General features: G+C 34.9%; 1 protein-coding gene, 1 long non-coding RNA gene and 1 pseudogene across 3 annotated transcripts in view; 2 read left to right on the forward strand and 1 right to left on the reverse strand.

Moving 5' to 3' along the window:
- Csmd3 (CUB and Sushi multiple domains 3) overlaps positions 1-24,032 on the reverse strand; it is a 1,310,498-nt gene that overhangs the window by 230,708 nt on the left and 1,055,758 nt on the right. The window lies entirely within an intron of this gene.
- Positions 17,612-17,735, forward strand: LOC120093991 (small nucleolar RNA SNORA17; annotated as a pseudogene).
- LOC120093811 (uncharacterized) overlaps positions 17,897-24,032 on the forward strand; it is a 64,157-nt gene continuing 58,021 nt past the window's right edge. For both annotated transcript variants that reach the window (XR_015624799.1, XR_015624798.1), the window contains exon 1: positions 17,897-18,007. This is a non-coding gene — a long non-coding RNA (uncharacterized LOC120093811). The remainder of the gene's footprint in view (positions 18,008-24,032) is intronic.

A 24,032-nucleotide genomic window follows, 5' to 3' on the forward strand; every position in this document is an offset into this window, starting at 1 on the left:
TGACTAGGACAGAGTCCAATGACAGAATAGAACAAAACTAGGTTAATTTTACTAAATAAATAAATTAATCAATTAATTAATTAAAGAAGAAATTGAGAAAATATTATTTGACCCCACCTCCCTTTCCTCCTCTCTCCTCTTTCCTCCTCCTCTTCTTCCTCCTTCTCTCCTTATCTTTCCCTCTCCCTCTTCCTCTCCCTCTCCCCGCTTTCCGAAGTGTAAGGCCTTGGGAATAAATAGGCAGCTGTTCTACATTTGTAGGTATATATTTTGTTCCCCAAATATTTCTTAATCTATATCTTTCAAATGTTTATAATTATATCAAGAGAAAATTGCATTATTAATTTCTATATAAAGATAAACCCTTAATACGGATGGGTTTTCATTTTGACTATATCAAAACTATGAAGGTTGATCTCATCCCAATTTGACATACACTACAGGAAACAAACAGTAGCTATGATTCCACTGAAATTCTTAGTCCAAAAGTAAAAACTGATAGTGGATTTAAGAATGTGTGAGAACAGTACTCTTGTTACTTATTTATATATTAACTTAGAGACTAAACCCAAATTTCAAAAACAGAAAGTAACTTAGCATTGCAGACGGCTACATCACAGGGGTAGAAATTACTTGCATCAGCAAGGAAAAAGGGAGCAATGATTTAATGTGTTTTGCCATCTGTGAGTAGTGTCTAAAGCCATATTTATGTCTCTCTGCCACTTTAGAAAAGCTAGACTGAATAATCACCATGCTTTTTTATTTGACAGATGATGGTAGATGAACCAAATGAATTATTATACACTTTTGAATTTAGTGACTTAAAATGAAAAGGAAAAGATCTTTGATGGTGATTCTATTTACCATTATGGATGAATTATCTCTCACTTTGGTTTTTTTTCTTTCTTTCTTCTGTGTGTGTGTGTGTGTGTGTGTGTGTGTGTGTGTGTGTGTGTGTGTTCATGTATTTATCGTTGAATTGAATTTACTGTCAAAGTTTCATCAGTGTATGCAGATGCGTGCTTCCCCTCTCTCCTTAACTCCTCACTTCCTCCATTATTCTATCCTATTTCTTCCCTTCTTTCTATGTTCCTTCCTTCCTTCCTTCCTTTCTTTTTTTCTTTCTTCGCTTTTGTTGAGATAGAGTCTTGAAATTTAACCAAGACTAGCTCTAACATTCTCTTTGATGCCTAAAGGGTGAGGCAACAAGAACCCAAACAAGCACACTCACTTTCCAAAACTCTCAAGCAGTTGTTTAAGGCAATATTACAACAGAATTAGCAGTTAAGTCTGATTTTGAATTGCAAATCCAATATGAACCAAAAGAACTTTGGCCAATGAAATAAGCCTACTTCATTCCATTGATATATAAAATTTAGTACTAATTTAAATCTTTGAATTAACGTCTTATGTATGCTTTTTATTATATATTTTGATATAATACATGTAATCAAGTTAGGATTTAATACGAACTTGGTTGGATGCAATAAATCTAATTTTTTGGTTTACTGTTTTAACTTATCATTATCTTCTTTATTTCACTGCAACTACACATGTTTGAAACATCCTGCTTTTAGTCTCTTTGAAACAGCTACCCCTCATTCTTTTTCTTAAATTTTTAATACAATCTTTAGTATCAATCTATATTAGGTTATAGCACAGGGTATACTGTTTTGTGTATAGTCTTTGCTTTTCTCCAAAATAAGATAGTAAAGATGTCAGCAGGGAGAGAGAAGTAGCAACAAAAGAAGTGTGTGTTTGTGTGTGTGTGTGTGTGTGTGTGTGTGTTTGTGTAAGAGATAGAGGGGGAAAGAGGGAGAGGGAGGAGGGAGAGGGAGAGAGAGAAACAGAAACAGAGAGATAAGAGTTTTTTTCTCCTGGGTACATAGATTCATTATCTAAGTAATAAGATCCTCCGTCTCATACATTTCTTCAGGACTATTTCTTTGAAGGAAAGATTCTCTTTCTACACACACACACACACACACACACACACACACACACACACACACACACTAAAATTTATTTATTTTATAAAATAAATCACTCCCAGGCATGAACTTGATCAGTCCTTATACTTGGCTTTTGTTTGTTTGTTTTTGTTTTTGTTTGCTTGTTTTTGTTGTTGTTCATTTGAGACAGGGTTTCATACTCCCACTATAGCCCATAGTAGCATGGAGCTCTCTTTAACTCAATCTCTAATTTGCTAGGATATGGTTATGAGCTAATATTCTTGGCTTTGAAAATGTTTTGGTATGAAAATGTTGTCAGACAAACTTCTTTTAGTTCACCAGGATCGATCTTTAAGTCACAGCACATCTTGGCCGCATGCTTGCAGAAAAAACAAAAATACACATTGTCTTTATTTTTTAAGACATCAGAGTTAACAATCAACCTAGATTTTTATATAAAACTAGACTCATTGATGATAGTTTGTTTCACAGTGATGTTTTGTGAAATAACCATAAAACTTATTCAGAGAAAATTATATATATATATATATATATGAATGGAAAAGGTATTTATATTCAACTAAAATAGAGAATATATTTAAAATAGTCACAAGAGCACCATTGCATACCTCTTAGACAGCATATGAACAATGCTGAGAATCACATGGGATAAATAATTAGAATTAAGTAACTAGACAAGATCAAAGAAATAGCTAATAGAAAACTGGTATAGTAATCTCTTTATGCCATGTGTCCAGACTGAAACACTTGACTCTTAAGGACATAAAAGTTAGTTTGAAAAACCTGTATACTTACTTAGCAGTAATTCATTTCTAAGGTCAGGGAAGTTAGAGCCAGGCTTTGCAAAGTAATGAACCATGTGTATGTGATGCAACAACCTTAAATGATTTTGTTAAGCAATCATTTTTCACAGAAGTTGGTAGAGTGCTTACTAAGACAAAACGATAGATGAGAAACATTTTTTAACTTGGATACCGCTAGATGCCTTAAAAATGATTTATTACTCGCATTTCAAAACCACGCTTGATAGACTATACACTGAAAACAATGTGCATACCTCCTGTTTTTTCATCATGTTGTCACTGTTAATTGGTGACTAGGCTGTCTAGAGCAGTGCTCAGACACCCTGCAAAGATTTTTAGTTTCTTTGGAGGTGAGAAGTAACACAAGGGATGTTACTATGTTATGAACTGAGATGAACAACTTAACCTGATTAAATTTAAATGTGGCAATAACGTGAATACTAAGATAAAAGATCTATAACTTCACATGACTTCCATTTTATTGTAGCACTTGTCAAATGTAGTACAAATGAAAATATATTAATATATCTCAATTTTCTGGGGATTATAATCAATGTGTCTGAGTTATACAACTGAAAAAAAAATCTAGGAAACCTGCATTTTTTAAATGTATTTGCCTTAGTTTTTCTATTGCTGGGCAGAGACACCATAATCATGACAACCCTTATAAAGGAAATATTTCATTGGAGCTGGCTTACAGTTTCAGAGATCTAGTCCATTATCATCATGGCAGAAAGCATGGAGAACATATAAACATGGATATGCTGGAGAACTGAGAATTCTATATCTGGATCTAAAGATAACAGAAGTGAATGCCACAGTAGGCCTAGCTAGAGCATATGAGACCTCAAAGCCTGCGCCCATAGTGACACACTTCTTCCAACAAGGTCATACCTACCCCAACAGTGCCACACCTACCCCAACAAGGCCACACCTACCCCAACAAGGCCATACCTCCTAATAGTGCCACTCACTCTTCAAACACAGAAGTCTTTTAGGAGCCATTCTGATTCAAACCACCACAGAAGTTCCCCATTAATTGGATGGATGAAACTTAAAATAAAAATTGCTTATGATAATTTTATTACATAGTTTCATTTTTCTATGTATGAGAGTGCATGTTTCCTGAATGTGTTCCATGTGTATATGATTCATAAAGATGCCCCCAAATGAGTCAGATATGCTGGAACGGGTTGTACAGGCATCTGTGAATTGTCAAATGTGGGTGCTGGGAACTGCACACAGGTCCTCTGGAAAAGAAGCAAATATTCTTTGTCACTGAGCTATATCTTCATCCACTGAACTTTATCTTGAGAAGTAATTCTAATGAAAAGCCAGGCAAATATGCAAATAATTATAATATAACTACTAAAACATAACAAAGAAAATAATAAAGGAGATTCATTATTTTCAGTGCCTACTAAAATCAAAAAAATACTTGTTTCTCATTCAGAAAGAGAACTGAGACAAAGCATTGATTATATCACTGACTACATTGGAAAAAGCTCTTTTAGATGGTATCATTTAACCATGTATAAATCCATAGCCATACAGTTTACATTCTACATCTCGTTTTTGACTCTAATAAAACCTTTCTCATCTAAAGTGCTATATATTTGATTTTATAGAATTTGTTGAGTTTTCCTGACACGGAAAGTTTCTGTGGACTTGATGACATTTTTTTGTGTTTTCATGGTCATATTTCTTTTCTACACTTTTAAAAAATTTTATGTTTAAAAGGTGTGTATATTTGTTTACATATGTGCGCTCACATGCTGGGTCTACAGATGCCAGAGGAGGTGAAATGCCCTCCTCAAAGAAGGTATGTTCTCTTAACTGCAGGGTCATTTCTCCCGCTCCAACACCTTTACTCATGGACTATTCTTCCTTTTTTATTTTTTTCTTTTTCTTTTTTGTTCTGGCATCTTGAAGACATTACTGAGAAGAAAGCTAACATATCAGTAAAATCAATGGTGTTGAATACCCACACTGTAGGAAATGACACTTGGGTGAATGTGAGAAATCATCTCTGGGTGGTCAGTGGGGAACCCTCATAATCGATCGCTTGTCTTTATCCCATGTGTACAGTGCTTATATTCAAACACAGCTAGAGACTGATCAAGCCACATTGTTCCCATGCTCTAATGAAATTCCCTGAGTTTGTGTACAATTTAGTAACTGAATAAAAATAATATTAAGAGATATATCAACATAGCAACTCGGAAGAAATAGTTGTTACACAAAACTAACAATTGAAAGCAATCAAAGCATTAGTAGGCTTATTTATTTCCAGTGTGTTTCAAGTATTTCTGTCAATTTCTCATTTCCAACAATCTGTTGTGTTTCATTGGCTTTTAAAGTCTCATAAAAGGTAAAATAATTCTCTAGTATGCATTTATTCCCAGGAAGAGTTTATTTGTGAATTGAATGTGCTTAGAGGTCACCTTTTTGACATTATGGAGGGTTCTGGATATACCCTTTAACAGCTAACAAAAGTGTGTCCAGATTCAAGAACAAAATACCAACAAACCATGGAACTTGTAAAACCATTATGTTTTTGTCTCTGAAGCGAGTTTCTTTATCTGTACAGTTGTGATTCAGATAAGTTCGATAAAAAATGTTCTTTCAAAACAAAACACATTTGTTTATTTGGTTTGATTTTAGTGTCCTTTATACATAGAATTCCAATACATATCTTATAATGTTTACAATAATTCTCATCCAATTGAAAACTATTGTAGTGTTAGTTGGAGCAAAAGGAGCCATGAACTTTCTGACTGTGGATGGGTACATAAATGACAAAGACAGTTTGCTAGTTGTCAACTCCTTAAATGATGGTGTTAGCTGTTTTTAACCTAAATTATTTGTTATCTAATCTATGGCTTGCAGAGTTAGTTTCTTTTAAACTGTGCAGATTTCTGGCTTCTCCTCTGCACACATGTGGCTAATTTTTTAAAAAGCAGAGTTTTGAACTTCTTCACTAATGACTCTTAACTGCGACCTACATCTCCAGCAGTCTCATGACATCACCAGGGTAAGAACAGAGCCTTTACTCTGATAGACTTCTTGTTTATAAAATTTCCATTGCTTTCCCATTGAAAGTTATTATACCATTTACAGTAAAAAAAAAGACCAGAATAAAAATGAATGCAATTGAAAGTTAACTTATTTAACTCTAGGAGCCTGAGGCCAGTTATTACTATTTTAAAAGGAAGGTATCTGTGGTGAAAATATGATCAGGTGGTAGAAATCTTAGAGACAGAGTTTAAGTTCTGAATTCAAAATCTAGCTTCTAACAAAATCCTGACCTTTTGTAGTCTTCATGGCTTTCAGATCCAAAGCCCTTCTTCCCCCAAAGGGCAGTGAAATTGACATTGCTCTAAACAAACGAACTTAGACTAGGTAAACAGTAGGTTTGAAACTGTATAAATAAGCCTAAAGGCTTACTAGAAGGGCAGATCTTTTAAAGTGATTTCTGTTTCCAGGAACTACCCTTAACCTTCCTCCAAAGGTCAACTACCTCTGGTAAGGACAACTAGTTCTTTTGTACCCTGAATGAGCTCAGATTGAAACCCTGCTGAATGTCATATAAACTCTGCTTGCTTTCCCACCATTTAAGAATTCTCTCTGCCTGCCACCACTGCTCCTCAAGAGAAGTCTTCGCAGTTCGGTCCCCAGTAGATCTATATCTCTCCCCATATAAGAGTCTAGTTCTGTCTTTCAATGAATCACTTTTTATATGGTGCCATTAAGCAGATACTTTTTAACTTCATTATCAAGTCTTCTGCTTAAGTAATTAAGTTAGTTTCTCCCATGTTTTTAAATGACCTGACCTTCAAAAGGCTGTTTCACCTATAATTATAATATTTTCACTAAAAATAATTCTTTGACTACATTCTTAGAGTTTCTTTGAGACTTGAAGGCAAGGAGTGCAACATTAAAATAGTTATTTAAAATTACTTTAAAAACTAAAATAGGGTAAGAATTTCATTTTAAAAGTCTTTATAAAAATATCTAATAGATGAAAAGGAATCTCAATTGATTATAAACAAAATTAAATTAAGGTGATCATAAATAGCTGTTTTTTTTCATACTATACTTACATATATCAATACTGCTCAATACTACTGAGTTGGAATTTAGTTTATAAAAGAAGCTCTGACATGGAATTATGAGACAAGGGACTTCCAATGATGGAACTTTGGATTCAAATGTTGAATTTGTTTTCTGCAGCCCAGCCTTAAGTGAGACTCCCTTGGAAAAAAATCAAAATTTTCTTTTGCAAATAATTGTCTATAGAGATAGCTTCAAGGGGTTGGGGATTTGGCTCAGAGGTAGAGCGCTTGCCTAGCAAGCGCAAGGCCCTGGGTTTGGTCCACAGCTCCGGAAAAAAAAAAGAGATAGCTTCAAATAATAGTTATGTCTGGTTTCCCTCTTCACTCTAAGACCCCATATTTTACAGACCCACGTAGCTCTGTTCATGTTGCCTCAATCTTTCTGAGTTAAGGCAAGTTTATACCATGTTGTATGTTAGAAGGCCTTGTTTTCGTGTTGCCTTCCATCCCCTCTTACTCTTACACACTTCTGCCTCTTCCACAGGTTCCTCTCAATCCTGATGGGAGGGAAGTGGTGAGGTCACAAGGGTCCTAAGAAGAACACTTAGCAACCCAGGGTATTGTCAAATTGATTTCTCTCCTCAAACTGACACACATGCCCTATTACTGAAGATAACACTTACCCCACAGTATTCCTGTGCACCATCAAAGGAAAACCATAAACAACAATCCATTTACAAACTCCTCAAACTGCATGCTCTACTGCCTGGGAGACATGCTAGTGTGATTGTGCAACAAAGACTTAAGGTCTAGAAAATGATGGGGAACCAAAGCCTGTTACTGCTCTGGGTGACAAAGGATCTAGACAAGGCAGTCCAGGGACCCAGGATAAAACCAAATACTACTGTTCTCCTAAGGGAAAATCACCATTAAATGACTCCTTTTCACATCCTGCTGTTCTCACAGATCAGTGCCCTCCTCAGGCATCATCAGAGAACTTCCACGTGCAGTAGATGGGAACAAATACAGAGACCTGCAGCCAGGCAATATGCAAAGAATGTGAGACTTTGCAACACTCGTATCATATTGCTAATGAGTTCATTAATAAATAGTCTAAATTCTTCCCACAGTATCAACTAAATTAACAGTAAGAGTAACTAAGAATAGATTCTATTATTGGTTGTTAACACTTATACTCTGCTAAATTTACAAAATTATATAAAGATCTTTTCTTCACATGGTTCTCACATGTAGTGATTATAGCCACATTTTGTATTTGTGGATCACAAATAGAAATAAAATTCTACCCTTTTAGGGACTTTGAAACATACAGTGTAATATTAATTGTAAAAAAAAATTCCATTTTGGGAACTGGAACAATTTTCTTAACAATAATAGCCTAAACATATATGGTCTATTGGGGTACTTTCAGAGAAGCAAGGAGAGTGTAGGGTAGAATAGAAATTTCCACTTCTATGCACATACTGTTCTACAATGTCAGCACCATGATGCTTGAATTTGCACACATCTCTTACATTTAAGTAATGTGAAACCATTTCCTATGAACAGCATATTCTGTCCAACAATGTAAAATTCTCAAAAACAAGCAGGATATATTAGATTAGCTCAATTTTAAAAGAAAACATTTACAAGTGTTAAGAAAATGGGATCCAGAGAATACTTTCTGCCAAGATTCCATTGGTCACTTTTTTGTGAGGACCCATAAGGACTGGCTCCTAAAGGGTGCTGGCCTTACCCAGAGACAATCATTCATTAAAAACATTCTCTGAAGCTAAGTGTAGATTTTGCATGCTAATGACAGGTACTTTATTTCCTATCTTACAAGATGCAGTCTTCAAACTACACTTGAACAATCAGACTCAAAGTTTATGGACAACCAATTTAACTTTCTGGTAACAAGAAATTTAAACATTAGATGGTATTAGAAAGAAGTAACCTATAGTTTTTCTTCCAAAGAGATTTTAGAAAACTCAGAAATGTATGGTTTCTATATTTATTTTTGAATCAACAGAGAATATAGATCTTAGTAAAGTTTTCCCCAAAACACATAGAGAATGAGCTTTGGTATATAGATAAAAGCATTCATTCCTAATCTATTAGGCTACACTGGTGTTCTATGATTATCCCATGTTCCTTTCTTAAATGTCCATCAATAAAATGCTCTATTCCACCAACTTTAATTATTTTTCCAAAGCATCAATAATATAATCATGACAAGACTTAAAACATGGTCGCACGTTTTAATATTTGAAGCTGCCACGAATCAAATAGACGATACTGCATGTATAAATCAGCTAGCAAAACACCATGAAAACAACTACAAACGGGTTTCTTTGTCTTTTCTAAAACTTTTACTTTGACACAAGATCTTGCTGAATTGCTCTGTCAGGCCTTTAACTTGTAATCCTCCTGTCTCAACCTGCCAAGCTTGGCTTTCTATAAATCAGATTATGAATCCTTGTTTTCCTGCATGGAGACAGGCACTAGGCTTAGCTTTAGTTTGATAACTTTTGTCACACAGATTATGATTTTACCACTTGTTTGCTGCTGCTTCTTCAATTGTAGAAAAAGTATTGTTTTCTTTTCAGAGATTTTTGTCATCAATCTCTTCCTGGAACATTTATCATAATCATATTTAAAAAGACAATTGATTTCAAAAGCACAGTAATGTTAAAATAATTTTGAGATAATTTATATTGACTACTCTACTCTATTTTTTGTTTTTGTTAGGTAGTATAATTTATTTTTTCTGTTCTTTTATTGGATATTTTCTTTATTTACATTTCAAATATTATATCCCCTTCCTTGTTTCCTCTTCAGAAAGCCCCTATCCTATCCTCCCTCCCCCTTCTTCTATTATATTTTCTTTAAGTAGCACTAAAAAAAATTAATAAGGTAAAGATCTTGTTGAGCTTCTCAAAATGTTAGATTAAGATCTGTGAAATTTATTCTCTATTTTAGACATTTTAGCTTAAAAAAGGAACAAAATCATATAATGATAATTATTCACCAATGACTCAGTGTCAATACTTTTGAATTTATGGCTTATCTTATTTTATAAATGACACATGGGCCTGATGTGACAAACAATGTCTAACATATTTTGTGGTCATCATCGTTACTGACACACAACAAATCAAACCAGTGTAGCTGATAGTACATTTTTAACTCATTCTTGATTTCTAGACTTAGGAGTTTGGCTTTACTGTGATGACATAATTGTAAGAAGTATATGGAGTTTTGATAGTCAAGTAAAAGAGACTATTTATTATTTTTCTTTGCTGTTTATTTTGTAGGTATATGCCACTATTTGGCATGTGCTCATTAATGTAGGTGCCCATGAAGAACAGAGGAATTAGATTCCTTGAAAACAATTGTGAGCTTTCTAACATGGGTCCTAGGAACTAAACTCAAGTTGTCTGCCATCACAGTACATTCTCTTACTCAGCCACCTCTCTAAACTTTTGTTTTATTTTCTGCATAATTGACTTAGCTATTTTGGCACAGTTCTCATATAATATGTCTTACAAATTTAATCCTTATGTGCAAACAAAAAAGCTTATGAATGAAGGTCTTTCCCCTACAAAAAGTAATTTCCATCTATTTAAGAGACTATTATTCAAATTGGAAGTGTACAGAATGACTTTGGACATACCTTTTGTAACTATTACTAGGTAGGTTAAAATTAACTAAAGCATAACATGAAGCCAAATTAATACAAAGTTTAACATGGATGAGTACAGCCAAATAAGCATCACTCATTACTAAGGCCACATGTTAGAGTTCAAAGTACTTAAAAAATGTGAAAAAACTACTGCGTGATAGGACCTCCCTTTACCAACTATTCATATAAAGATTAACTTTTCAACACTTATCAATTTGTGTTCTGGGTATTTGCCTTTTTATCAGAAGGTAAAAATCACATGATGAGTATAACCACAGAGATGTTGCAAGGTGACATCAAGATGCCTCAGGGAAAAGGCAGAGAAAGAAGCCAGAAAAAGTATGAAATTAACACAAATTAAAAATGACAAGAAATTTGAAGAATCAAATGTTTACCAACAACAGGACAGTATCCTCTGCAATATAGCACTGTAGACAAACAGAATCAGGACACTGAGCCGAATTTCTAGATGCATCATTTTCTCCTGTGTGTCTTCCAGGTGTCCAATTTTCAATTGATGTTGCGAGTGACAGATAATTTGCAGTATAGTGACAAAACCCACTTCTTGGCAAAAACAATCTTTAGAGCCTCCTTTCATGTAATATGCCAGATCTGCCTCCTTGCAACGTTTTCCATGAAGCTCGTTCTTGACACAATACTTTCCCTGAGGAATTACCTTTTAATTATTCCCTATATAGTTTACCTTCTGAAAATTTCACTAACTTTGCTAACTTTTTGGGGGAACTGATTTTTGAGTGACCTGAAGTTTCTATTACAAACATACTTTGCTTTGCTGTTGCACTTTTCTTTTGTTCTCATTATACTACTATGAGATATGTACTGTATACGTCTTTGAGCCTGTTTGAAGAAGTTTCATCTTCCCAGTTTCTCTCACTTTTGAGAAGTCATCTTTCAAATGTGCAGAGCACTTTTTCTCACTTACATATGTATCATAGAATTTATCTCTTAACATAGATGAAAAATTCCTTCAAAATGTTTAATTTGTTAACAAATAAGTTAATGGTTTTGTATGTCATAGTAAATTTATAAAAGTCTGTATCCAAAATTTACTTTTAACTAATGACTTAATCATTCAATCTAACTCATTAAAACATGAGTACCAACCTGTGTAAACAATATATTATTACTATTGAAGAGGAAACCAATATTTCCTATCTTTTCTTGTTGGTGTTATATGGCTTTATAAATTTAAAAGAATCGTTCATTTACATTGAATTAATCATTTACAAGTGATATTTTTATTTTTACATATTTTTGATAGATAACTACTACAGTGTTACAGTTACATGAAATTTTTAATTATTTCTATATTTAAAAACAAACACCTTTAAGAAGCAAAAACAAATCTGGTACATATATTAGGAATTTCAGCATTCAGAGAGTTATGAAACAATGTCATTCCCACATTTTTATATTACATAGAATTTGCTTCTAAAACCACAAGAAACATTATTAGTTGTTGGAGTTGATACTGTGAAATGTGTAGAACAGAATAAATGTTAATTTTATTATATAAAATAATTAGAATTAATTGTATAATTAGAAAATAATTAAATATAATCTGGCAGTGTGTTCTATAATTCCTGCCCCAATGTTCTGTGTTCCTGAATAAAAGACACATGCACAGACTTTATATTTTGATATGGCTTAATCAGCTCAATGGCTGGGCCACTTCCTAACTTACATATGGTTAATCCACTTTCCACCAATGGTTGGTTAATCTACTTCCCACCGATAATCCCGAGTTTTTACTTATGAAATCCTATATTATATTTTGGCTGCTCTGGACCCAGAGTGCTGGTCAGCTGGGATGCAGTCTACCTGCTCCTTCAGATGCCAGCTTTGGCTCCCTGTCCTCCATTCTCCTCAGGCATGGCAGCTCTCCTCTCCTTCTCCTTCTTTCTCCTAGCATGGTAGGTTTCCTTCTTTTCCCTCCTCTCTTTCCCTAGCCTGGGAATCCTAAAAGTCCTTCCTTTGTCTGCCTCTCCCAGCTGTTGCCTGTTGGATTCTTTATTTACCAATCAGAACCCACTGTGGGCAGAGTCCCTCAGTGTCTTACGAGGGGACACTAGTGCAAACAAGTTTTGGAGAAACATAATTAGCATGAGAATATGAGCTGCTTTAACGAGTCTGAAGCATTTAAGTATTCTTGGTCTTATGTAGTTGTGTTGATGGCCAATTGTGTAAATAACTATATAAGATTATTACCATAGGTTTACAGATAAGTCATCTGAGGCTGGGAAAGGATAAGAAATGGCTTTAAAAGAGTGAACTGGTTGAGGCAGTGATGGCAACACCTGTAAAGCACTGTAGAAACAAACCAAAAAACAAAAACACTGCAACATGTCTCTATGATTCTACTGGTTATAATATGAAGATTTAAACTATTAACCCAAAATTGATATTAATATAAACCATAGTCATAAAAACTGGTTCTCAACCAATCAAGGTGGCATGAGAAAATGCAAGGCTGAGATTGATGTATGGCAAATAACAGATTAATCATTTCATGTCGAGAATTTAAGAATTCAAAATCACAAAAATATGTTCTAGGCTGTTTAAATTATAAAATATAAAACTATCAGTGAATTGGATAAAGTTTCTGTAGTAAAGATTCATTTTCAGAAGTTTGATAAAACCTTTTTTCTCTATCAGAAAGTCTATGCAATAGCTTGACAAGGTTAGTATTTTGGCCTACTCAACACATGTATTTGCCCAGGTGAATTAATCACAGCCCCTGATTTATGACATTGTATAGTTGGAGACTTTGAGTCATGAGGGACATGTACATACATTGGTTTTGAAAATACAAAGCAATGATCAGAACTTCAGATGTCAACCCGGGTAGAAGCATCCAATGAAACTCGAATGCTTTTCTTTTTCCTAGACAGTTTTATTATAAGGCCTGCTTTTTAATTTGTAACTAGCTATTCATAAGCTTCTACCTAACTCGTATAAGTTTTGTTTCAGAAACTGAGGCAATTGTCTAAAAACTGGGGCATTGTTCTTACCTATTCTCTGGGGTTTGAAATCTGTTAAGCTTTTCTAAAACATAACTCAGAACTTTTATTAAGAGCTTTATTCTATTCTGAGAATGGCATCTACAAACTATTTAAACTTACATAGGAATAGGTTCATCATTGTAATACTTATAAAGGATAAAATGAATATGAATCAGGTAAACATTCGGAATTACTGATTAGTTGGATAAATTTTTGCATGACTAGTGAATAAATACATTAACTTGCTACAACTCATTATATGGAAACCATTTCATTACATATGAAATTTCTTTAATTTTAGTTGGATAAAAATGGGAATCTCAGGTCAGTGCAATGGCAAGTAAGAAAAGGTGCTAGCCGTTAGGCCTGACAACCTGTACTAGCAGGTTTTTTTGTGTCAAGTTGACACAAGCCAGAGTTATCAGAGAAGTCGGAGCTGCCGTTGAGAAAATGCCTACATGAGATCCTGCTCTAAAGCATTTTCTGAATTAGTGATTAATGGTAGATGGCCCAACCAATTGTGGGTAGTGTCACTCCTGAGCCGGTGGTCCGGGGTTCTATAAGAAATCAGGCTGAGCAAACCATGTGCAGCAAGGCAGTAAGCAGCATCCTTCCATTGCTTCTTCTTTTTTTTTTTCGGAGCTGGGGACCGAACCCAGGACCTTGCACTTGCTAGTCAAGCGCTCTACCACTGAGCTAAATCCCCAACCCCCTTCCATTGCTTCTTCATCAGCTCCTGTCCTGTTCTAATTTTCTTCAACAAGAAATAGCAATATGGAAATATAAGGCAAATAAGCACTTTTCTTCACAACTTATTTTTTGATCATGGTGTTTTGTTGAAGCAATAGAAGCCCTAAGAGACCACCTGATTTTTTTATTGCTGGACACGACATGGGAAGAACAAACTTTCACAACTTGTACTCTGACCTCAACAGGCATGCCATAGACATCTCACACAAGAAATAAATGTAATGAAAAATGTGAGTAGAAATAGAATATTTCTATCTTTACTAGTTTATTCATACTAATGTAAAGAACTAGAGAAAAAACAAAAGGTACACATTAGAGAGTTAAAGACATTTTCAAACATACTTAATTGTTTTCTGGAATTGCTATAAACTAAAATAGGACATCTGTGTGTTTGAAACAATTATAGGAACATTACTCTTGATAATTTAAAAATCATCAAATACAAAGTTAACTTTATTTTCAATGTCAATACATTCTTCACATTGTTTGATGAATTAGATGGTTTTTAAATATTATTAAATTAATGATTATTTGTGAATATGAATAATCTTTTCAAAAATACACTTTAATTTGGATTTTAATAGCATTTTATTTTGTTTGCTATGAAGAAATTTATTATCATAGTTATTTTTAGCAATGCTTGGGAGAGTTTATTTTCTTGGTGAGATACTAATTGTCCCCAGGGAATTTGCTCAGTTGGTCACATTTCTGCCACAGGACCAGTGGCTGAGATTGTGTCCAGCTGGGATTGGTGATCTGTAGGTTATCAATCTGCCAGAGCATGCTTCTAGAAAGCCTGCAAGTTTCCTGAGTACAGTGGAAATGAGCCTTTGACCTCCTCCATTAAATTTCTAAATCCTAGCAAAATCCACAGTCCTCATGTGTGCAAACCATCTAACATAAATCCATACAGGGAATTTCAAGAAACATATTTTATTTTTCAATAAGACCTTTCAACTCACTGCTACTGAGGCTTATTTAAAATATATACAATATACCATCACACAGATTCATGAAATAGTAAGTATCCTTGGAAAGAACAAATGAGTTATATGAAAAATTAAATGTGTGTGTGTGTGTGTGTGTTTGTGTGTGTGTGTGTGTGTGTACAAAATAAAAGCAACATTAAGTATACTGAACAGGTTTATTTTGGTATTTAGGTATAATGTATATGTGAAACAACAATTAAAGAAAGGGAAGCCATTAATTTGAGAGGGAGAGCAAGGGGTTACATAGGAGGTGTTGGAAGAAGAAAGGGAAGGGGAAAAGGAATATTTATTTTTATTTATTTATCCCTCTTACTGGAAGCCTAGTGCAGATTGAACACACACACAGATACACACACACACACACACACACATGCACACACACACGCACACACACACACATACACAAACACACACAGAGACATGTAATATGATTGCATATATATGCAATAATGTATTTTTGCATAGACTCTGTAGGCTATATTTTTATATTTGTCCATATACATATGTATATAACAATAATAATCAAAGAAAAAGAGGATGACAACTGGACATGAAAGAAACTTAGAGAATCTAGAAAGAGAAATGGGAGGTGGGAAAATCATGGATTCTGTTTCAGTTAAAGCATATTGAAAAAAATAAGTGTTGACAAAAATAAAACTAGATTACCCATATTAGTAATTTTTGTGATTAGACCTTTGAAATCTTAATAAGAATATGACCATTTTATCTAGTAAACATGTCTTTACCATAAATGTGAACTACTGAGAGGGAAGCAAATTCTGTTGGGTTTTAATGATGATTCCAAAATCAGTTTTGCCTCTTACCAAGACCACTTCAGGTAAGTAAGTGCATACGCATATGTGAATACCATATTATAACTGCATGGACAATCTATTAACTTGTTTAAATAGCACAGTTGCATTTATTTCAGGGTAGATGACTCAACTAATGATCTACACATTCATATCACTCTATATTCCTAAAATTGTCTGGCCTGTTCATGTTATCATATAATTAACAGATAAATGTTTGAATTAACAGAGATATTTGGTTCATTAAAGCCAGACATGTACAATTACTTACCATGGCACCAGAATAAACAAATAACACTTACTGCTCATTCCAATGTAGGTGAGAGGATATTAGAATTTATACATTCAATTTAATTTTAATAATTACTATTTACTTGCTTTTATGATTATAGCAACTGAATTTATTTTGAAAATCTACTACTTTAAATATTTTGAAGAATTTTTCGTCCTATCCACTGAATAATGTATTAAGCAACAATAAAGAGAAACAATTATATGCAATTAAAAATAATGGCCAAGGGATGTGAAGTTTTTCCAAATACAGCTAAAATTATTCTAGTACTTTTCATATCCTATAAACTGTACTAATGCTCTAAGTCCTCTTCAGAGAGATTCTAGTTTTTTTGGTTAAAAAACAAGAATATGGTATAATTATTTACGCAGTTTAAAGAAAATTAACATATTAATTTGTCAAATTCATAAACTAGTGACACAGAAAAAGAATCCACATCTAGTTTTCATTCATCTGGATATATGCAGAAAGACAAATGTGTCACAACAGACTCAACTGAAATAAAAATCCTAGTGAAAGATTTTTCCAGGATTCCTTTCAGTGCCTGCATTTTAGAGACGATGAAGTAGAGACCCAGACCTGTTGGATGACTTTAAAATTAAGACATGGCCTTTCCATTTTGGCAAAACAAATGTCCATTTAAACCTAATGAAATCTAAGTTGTTAAATAATTTGTGACCTCTTTGGTTGAATTAGGGAAAAGCTGGAAGAAGCTGAGGAGAAGGGTGACCCTGTAGGAGGACCAGCAGTCTTAATTAACTTAGACCTCGGAGATGTCTCAGACACTGGACCACCAACCAGGCAGCATAATCCAGCTGAAATGAGGCCTCCAAAACATACAGCAGAGGACTCCCTGGTCTGGGTTCAGTCAGAAAAGATTCACCTAATCCTCAAGAGACTGGAGGCCCCAGGCAGTGAAGAGGTCTGGCAGAGTGGGGGGGGGGTGAGGGGTTGGGGTGAGGGGTGAGGGGTGAGAAGGTGGAGGGTGGGAGAGTGGGTACATCTTCCTAGAGACAGGGATTGGGGAAGAGGTATGGGATATGGAACAGTCAGAGGATGGACAGGGAGGGGATAAAATCTGGAGTGTAAAAAAGATTAAATAAAAATGAAAAAGAGGCATAATTTGCATAAAATTGCATAGCATTTTATCTCAGTGGAAAATTTTATATGTTTTTAATTCTTCAAATCGGAGAAAGACAGATTGAAGATATTTTCAAAACATTGAAGACCCTTCCACTAGAGGCTGTGGCTATTGTGTCACATGTTTGTCAGTAAGTGACAGAGAGGAGCAAGACTGTATCTATGCTCAGTGTTCTGTCCTGTGGACATCTGAATGATTACTAGCCTACCACTGCCTGAAAAAGCAAGCATGAGCTGACTACCAGTCTGGATCTTCACATGTTGGTGGGTCAGACCATGCCTGAGATGACCTGGCCTGGTGTCATAATGCACAAGCAGAGCATAACAGTCCTGACTTCAAACCTGAGACAACCGCAAATACTCAGAGATGCTGGGTACCACTAAGAGGAGCAAGTAAGTGTTGGGGAAATGGAAAAGAAAGAAACAGAAGGCTGTGGGCTCAATGAAGAGAGGCCGAACTTGAGAGGAGTGAGGAATAGTCTGATGTGAGTAGCTGGTAATGGTATTTGGGATCCTAGTGGGGTCCTATCCTGTATTGATACTGGGGCCACATCAGGGTCCGTTGCCCTGCAGCTGCAGGGGTCTGTTATACCATAGGCTAGGTAGACCTGGCTGGTCTGGGCTGTGGCCCAGGGACATGTTCTTTGGTGGGGTTGTGTAGAACTGGCCCCACAGATCTCTATCCCGGGTATCATGGAATATACCTGGGGGCATGAGAACAAAAGAGCTGAACCTGCCCGTGGCCAGCAGTAGTACTCAGTGAGGGTCTGCTCACACTGCCACATTGAGGTAGTTATAAATGAGGTCTTAATGGTATGAGCATGGGAGCGCTAGCTTTGCCCCTCATCTCCCATGTGGTGGTATGGACAAGGGAGAGATATTCTCCTACCCCCTTGCCTGTCACCATCTGTGGCTGTTGGGAGACCTGGTTCTGAGGTCGTGAAAGCAGGATAGCTGTCCCTGCCCCTCACCAGCTGCAGCACTCAGTAGAGCTAGCCCTGATCTCTCCTGGGCAGCACAGTAGAGCTGACTCTGGTGGTGGATGCACAGGAGAGCCAGCTCTGAGTGCATAGTCATGAGAGAGCTGCCCCGACCACTTGTCTGCTGTGTGGTGACATGACTAAGAAGGCTCTCCCCCTTTTACCTTTTCCCACCTACATCAGACAAAACCGCTGGTCCTGAGTTCATCAGAGTAGGAGCGCTGGCTCTGAAGGATCTGTACGTTTTCTAAGCAGCAGAGTAGAAATCCCAGTGAGGTTCCAGTACTGATAGAGTGGCAGATGCTAGAGGCCTTGAACTAGACCAATGAGTCATTACAATGAACATCTGCAAGCAAAGAAGTGTGGACAAATCTGCTGAAGGGGAGGTTAGAAGGGGATCCGATGGGGACAAGGGGAGGGGGAGATAAGTGGGATTGGATTACATGACGTGATATTCATAAAGAACCAAAAAAAAGTTTTCTAAAAGAGAAAAATATTGAAGGGAATTCTCAAAGAGAATTCTCAGAGAATAAAAAAAAATGAAGGAATAGAGTTTTATATTTTTATTTAACTGTTGATCGAAGGTATATTTCTTAACAAATTGAGTGCTAAAAATAAATTATGATCAGCAGCCTAGTTTCGTTCATAAAACCTTGACCCCGGTTTTATCATGAAGCACATGCATATTGTATTCCTAAGCATCAGAAGTATAAACAAAACATTAAAGCAGAAATATATGTGAAGGAGAACTAAGGTATAAAGGTCATATAAAATCAATGATAGAAAGCTGTAAGGTGAACAATCCAATGTTTGCTTTGTAAATAGACTAACTGTTATTCCAACTTCATTGGAAATCCACAGAAAAATTACTTCAGGAAAAAAAATGAAAGAAAAAAATACCATGGTGAATGCTAAACCATAGCCAATCGGGATACAAATTAATCACCAGTAAGTAGATTAACAGTGTGTAGCTGGAATTCCATTAAATGAGGAAGGCTAGTCACTAGTATACCCGTAGCTGTTTCTCAAGGGTAATAAGCATTGACAACAATGGTTCTTTGGTATCCTATTTACAGGAAAACATGTGTATGCTTCCTGGAAAGGGAAGAAATTGATTTGAAGCAAACAATTGTAACCAAGGACTTGTTCAATGTAAAAAATACATAATAATATCCATAAAATATAGTTTTTAATGTTATTTAAGCAGAAAAGAAGGTGTCAAAAAGACTGCACCCAATCTGAGATGGATCCCCTTGATGAAGGATGCAAACACAAGCAGAAGACAAATTTTGTTCAGTGCTCACAAAAATCTCTGTGGTATGTCAGCATAAAGAAAACCAATACTATTTTGTGGATGAGATTATGTAAAAAGGATTAGTGCCTTGGCTTATGTCTCAGGTGGGTAAACTACATAGCAGATCATATGTTTTTCACGTAACTATAAATGACTTTTATGGCCTTGATGCTCTGCAGGTTTAAACCAATATTCCTAGCAACTCTTCCTCATTTAACTATGAACATTTTGTTCCAAATGTAATACAAAAAACAAGGACAAGAACCAACAAGTCAAAGGAAACTCAGTCATAATTTATTGTTCAACTATAAATTAAAAAATTAATTTCTTCTTAAGAAATCATAAGCTTACATAAAAATCCTATACAAATCTATATCAAATATTTATGTGGCAGAAGATATTTTCTGGTGTCCAAAAATATTTTTCTTCTCAATCCAAAAAGCTTGGCTTTTTGCATACAAGTTTATATCACATTACAGAAGAGAGTATCATTTAGGTAAAAGTCTAATATTTTTTGGAATTCGAAGATAACATCTGAAAATCAAAACCAAATAGAACTGAAAATACGTTTATTTAGTCACAATAAGTTTTTCTCCTGCCTTCTTTCTCCTGCACTGGGATGGAAAAAAAAAGAGGAAATTTCAGGGATTATAGAAAATCTTGTCAACCTTGTCTCACAAGGGATAAATATGAGGAAACATGATGGTGTGGATTGTGGAGGCATCTGTGGCATTTTTATTTCTGGTACCACAGGCGATGACAGTGAGTGCTCTGCAGTTGGTCAGCAAGCACTCTAGCCAGCAACCACACCCCTATCTCTGGTACTTTTGGGAGAGAATGAATTGGTGATACAATCTCACAGGTAGTAAATACTTGGTCTAACAGGAACTTTAACATACAGGTAAGAATGATGGAACTAGGTAGGGCTGGAGAGATGGCTCACTGACTGCTCTTCCAGAAGTCCTGAGTTCAAATCCCAGCAACTGCATGGTAGCTCATCAACCATCTGTAATGAAATCTGATGCCCTCTTCTGGTGTGTTTGAAGACAGCTACAGTATTTATATAATATATAATAAATCTTAACAAATGATAGAGCTGCAGTCTGAACAGAGACTCATATCTGAAAGGTATCATGATGCTGTAAAAAACTCACAGGACGAAATGGTGCAAATCTACACCCCTACATTTCCTTTTCACCTATGCCTTGCTTTGAGACTCCTTCTCTTCCATTATCCTTTCTGACACACTCTAAACTTCGGAAATTTATGTAAAACTCTGGGAAAGATAATAACTTTCATTCCTTGAGCATTTGAATTACTGACACGAAATCGTTTCATTCTATACATTCAAGAATTTCTCAAGGTATTTTTCCATAGAATTCCTTGAAATGTTTTTTTGGCAAGAAACACATATTACCAAATGTGCCATAGAAGTTTAGTACCATGAGAACTTTATAAGATTTTCAGTTTAGAACAGAAACTCTCAGTAAATTAAACAGGTTCTAAAGTCATTATAAAATAAGATGTGGCTTATTTGTTACTTATAGCATGTTGTACATGTCTCTATGTGTTGTTTCACATGCTAACTGTATGTAAAGGGGGGTCAAAGGGGAACTTGTAGGAATTCTTTTCTTTTACAGTTTGGGTTCGGGGAGTCAAAGGTCCTCAGCCTTGGCAGCAGGCTTCTTTAACCACTGAACTGTCTTTTAGGTCTTAATCTCACTTTTTGTTATTTAATCCAGAAATAAATGATGTCATTTTGAAGAATAATAATATCTTTATAACTTTAAAGATTCATGTTCATCTTAACCTATATTTTTATTATTTAAAAATCTATGACAATGTTATATAAGAGAGAAAACAGACAATATATTTTTTAGAGTTTCATGTATCTATATAAAATAGATAGGTCATAGCATGTTAAAAGCTATCAAAATTTAAGGAATATGAGCTAAAAATAATTTAAAACTCTTGAAGCTAAGCTTTTCACACTGTAGATTTTCTACTCTTCTTACATTAGGAAATGCTGTTTTAACATGTTTTAAACAATTTTCCCAATGTAGGTAACAGTATTCTAGCTATGGTAGTTTAATATAAACTTATTATTAATACCTAAAGTTTCATTTCAAGATCTCCTTAAATGTAAATAACTCCTCATCTATAACTTGATAATTACATTTACTTGCACTTGAATAGACATATACATATGGATAAGGATATAGATACTAACATGAAGGGTTCTAGGCAAAAGGGCAGGATTGACAACCTGGTTGTTTATTTTTTCACAATTAATTGGTCAATTGTCAATGTACTTTATCCAACTATCCCTCTGGGGTTTGACTGATTGGAATCCATGTGGGTCAATCATCTAAAGCTTTTGTACTCCTTGAGCTAGCTAACAACACTGAATTTCTGAGTCTGTGAAGCTAATGACTAGATTTCAAATTTCAGTTTCAAGTCCTGATACTACACAGATTTTAGGCAATAGGTCTAAAATGGCTCTGTGATATCAAATGCCCCTTCCAAAGCCTCATCCATAGCAATACCATGAAACACCAGTTCACAATGCACAGATGCATATGAATATACTCTGCAAGCAACACACATCCATTCTGCTCATTTCTAATTTCCATGTCAAAGCCTCCCTTTATTTATAGTCTAAACTAATCTCCCCAGTATCTCTCAAAAGTGCCTCTGAAATGTCTGCATTTTTTTTGCCACCAAAAACTAAAGAACATATCCTTCACACATTCTCCATCATGTGCTTAAGTTGACTTGATAGTTTTACTATGTACAGATTCATTTCAGAACCTTTACTCATCTTCCTTTACTCATCATCAGATTTATATTCAATCTTTCTGGGAAGAATCCTTTCTCCACTACCCTAATAATTACAAATTTCCTAACATTTAGGTACATGATGACTCATCTAGCAAATGTTTCTAATATGGTTACTGCACCTTCACAACCACTTTCAGACCCCCTTCTGTGTACCTCCTGGGTTTTCCAGAGCTTTCTCTCAAATGTCAGCTTTCATATTTTTCCCCAATCATCCACATTATTACATAAACTGCTCAATTACAAAGTTTATTTCTTGTGTTCTCCTAAAGGGCCAGAAACTACGGTTGTTTATAAATCAATTATGTCAGATTCTAAACCAAAAGAGGAGAGACATGCTCAGTGTTTGAATATATAATTGATCCATTTAGTGAAAAACTGTCACTCACAAGAAATGCGACATAGATTTGTACTCATAATCATGTTACAGTTATTAATAGGACATTTCTATTTAGTTAGAATTAGAAGAGAGATACAAAGGGTTGGGTGAACACAAAGGAAGCCGTTATACTCCCATATGACTAAATAGAATACAGCAAACAAATGATCTGAGAGTAAAAATAACTGCAGAGATGATTTGATCAAGACAAGATGAGATTTGAACTTTTGTGTATTAAATTATTTTCAAGAAGATAGGTATCTTTGGTTCAAAAAAGTACCACTGATTTCTTATTACAATACCACATTATTTTTCCCAACCTTGATTTTGAGTAAAAATATTTTTATTAAAATTTTAGTTGGTAATACTTCTCATAATAAGTACTATATAAGATTAAAGCTCATAACTTGTTTGCTTCACAAAATATTTCTTAAAAAACATGGTAAATGCCTCTCTGACATTTAACTTGGTAAATAACTAGTTTATACAGCTTCGGTGACTGAGGAAAATATCCTAGCAACACATCTATATTTGAATTTCCCATGTTCAATAAAAGCAATGTGCCTGAAATATCGAGTTTATATAAACTATAGGAAAATTCTTTTTAGATCCTTCTTTAAAATAGTCCATAGTATAATTTATAGCATCCATTTGTCTGCCAAACAGAAAAATAAAAGTATTTGTCATAAAACTCTTTAGAAATATAGGCTACAGGGTTTTCAAATAGATGAAATATTTTAAAATGCAAATTCTGTTTTGCTCAGTATAAAAGAGATAATTTAAATCCTGTGACTTATCAAAACAGAAAAATTTAAGTATAGCCAACAAACTGGAGGCTGTGTTAAACATTTTCAGATCATTTTATACTCCTAGATCATCAGATGGGGAGTTAAAAGTGATACCTGTGAAGCACATCCATGACCAGCATGTCATGATAAGCTTAAGGGTGGAGTAATGGCATACAACCATACCTTGGTGGTAACCAAAAGATCTCTTTTTAGAGTTATGACCCATTTAGT

Source organism: Rattus norvegicus, chromosome 7 (assembly GCF_021556685.1).
Source record: "Rattus norvegicus strain SHRSP/BbbUtx chromosome 7, alternate assembly SHRSP_T2T, whole genome shotgun sequence".
Lineage (NCBI taxonomy): Eukaryota > Metazoa > Chordata > Mammalia > Rodentia > Muridae > Rattus > Rattus norvegicus.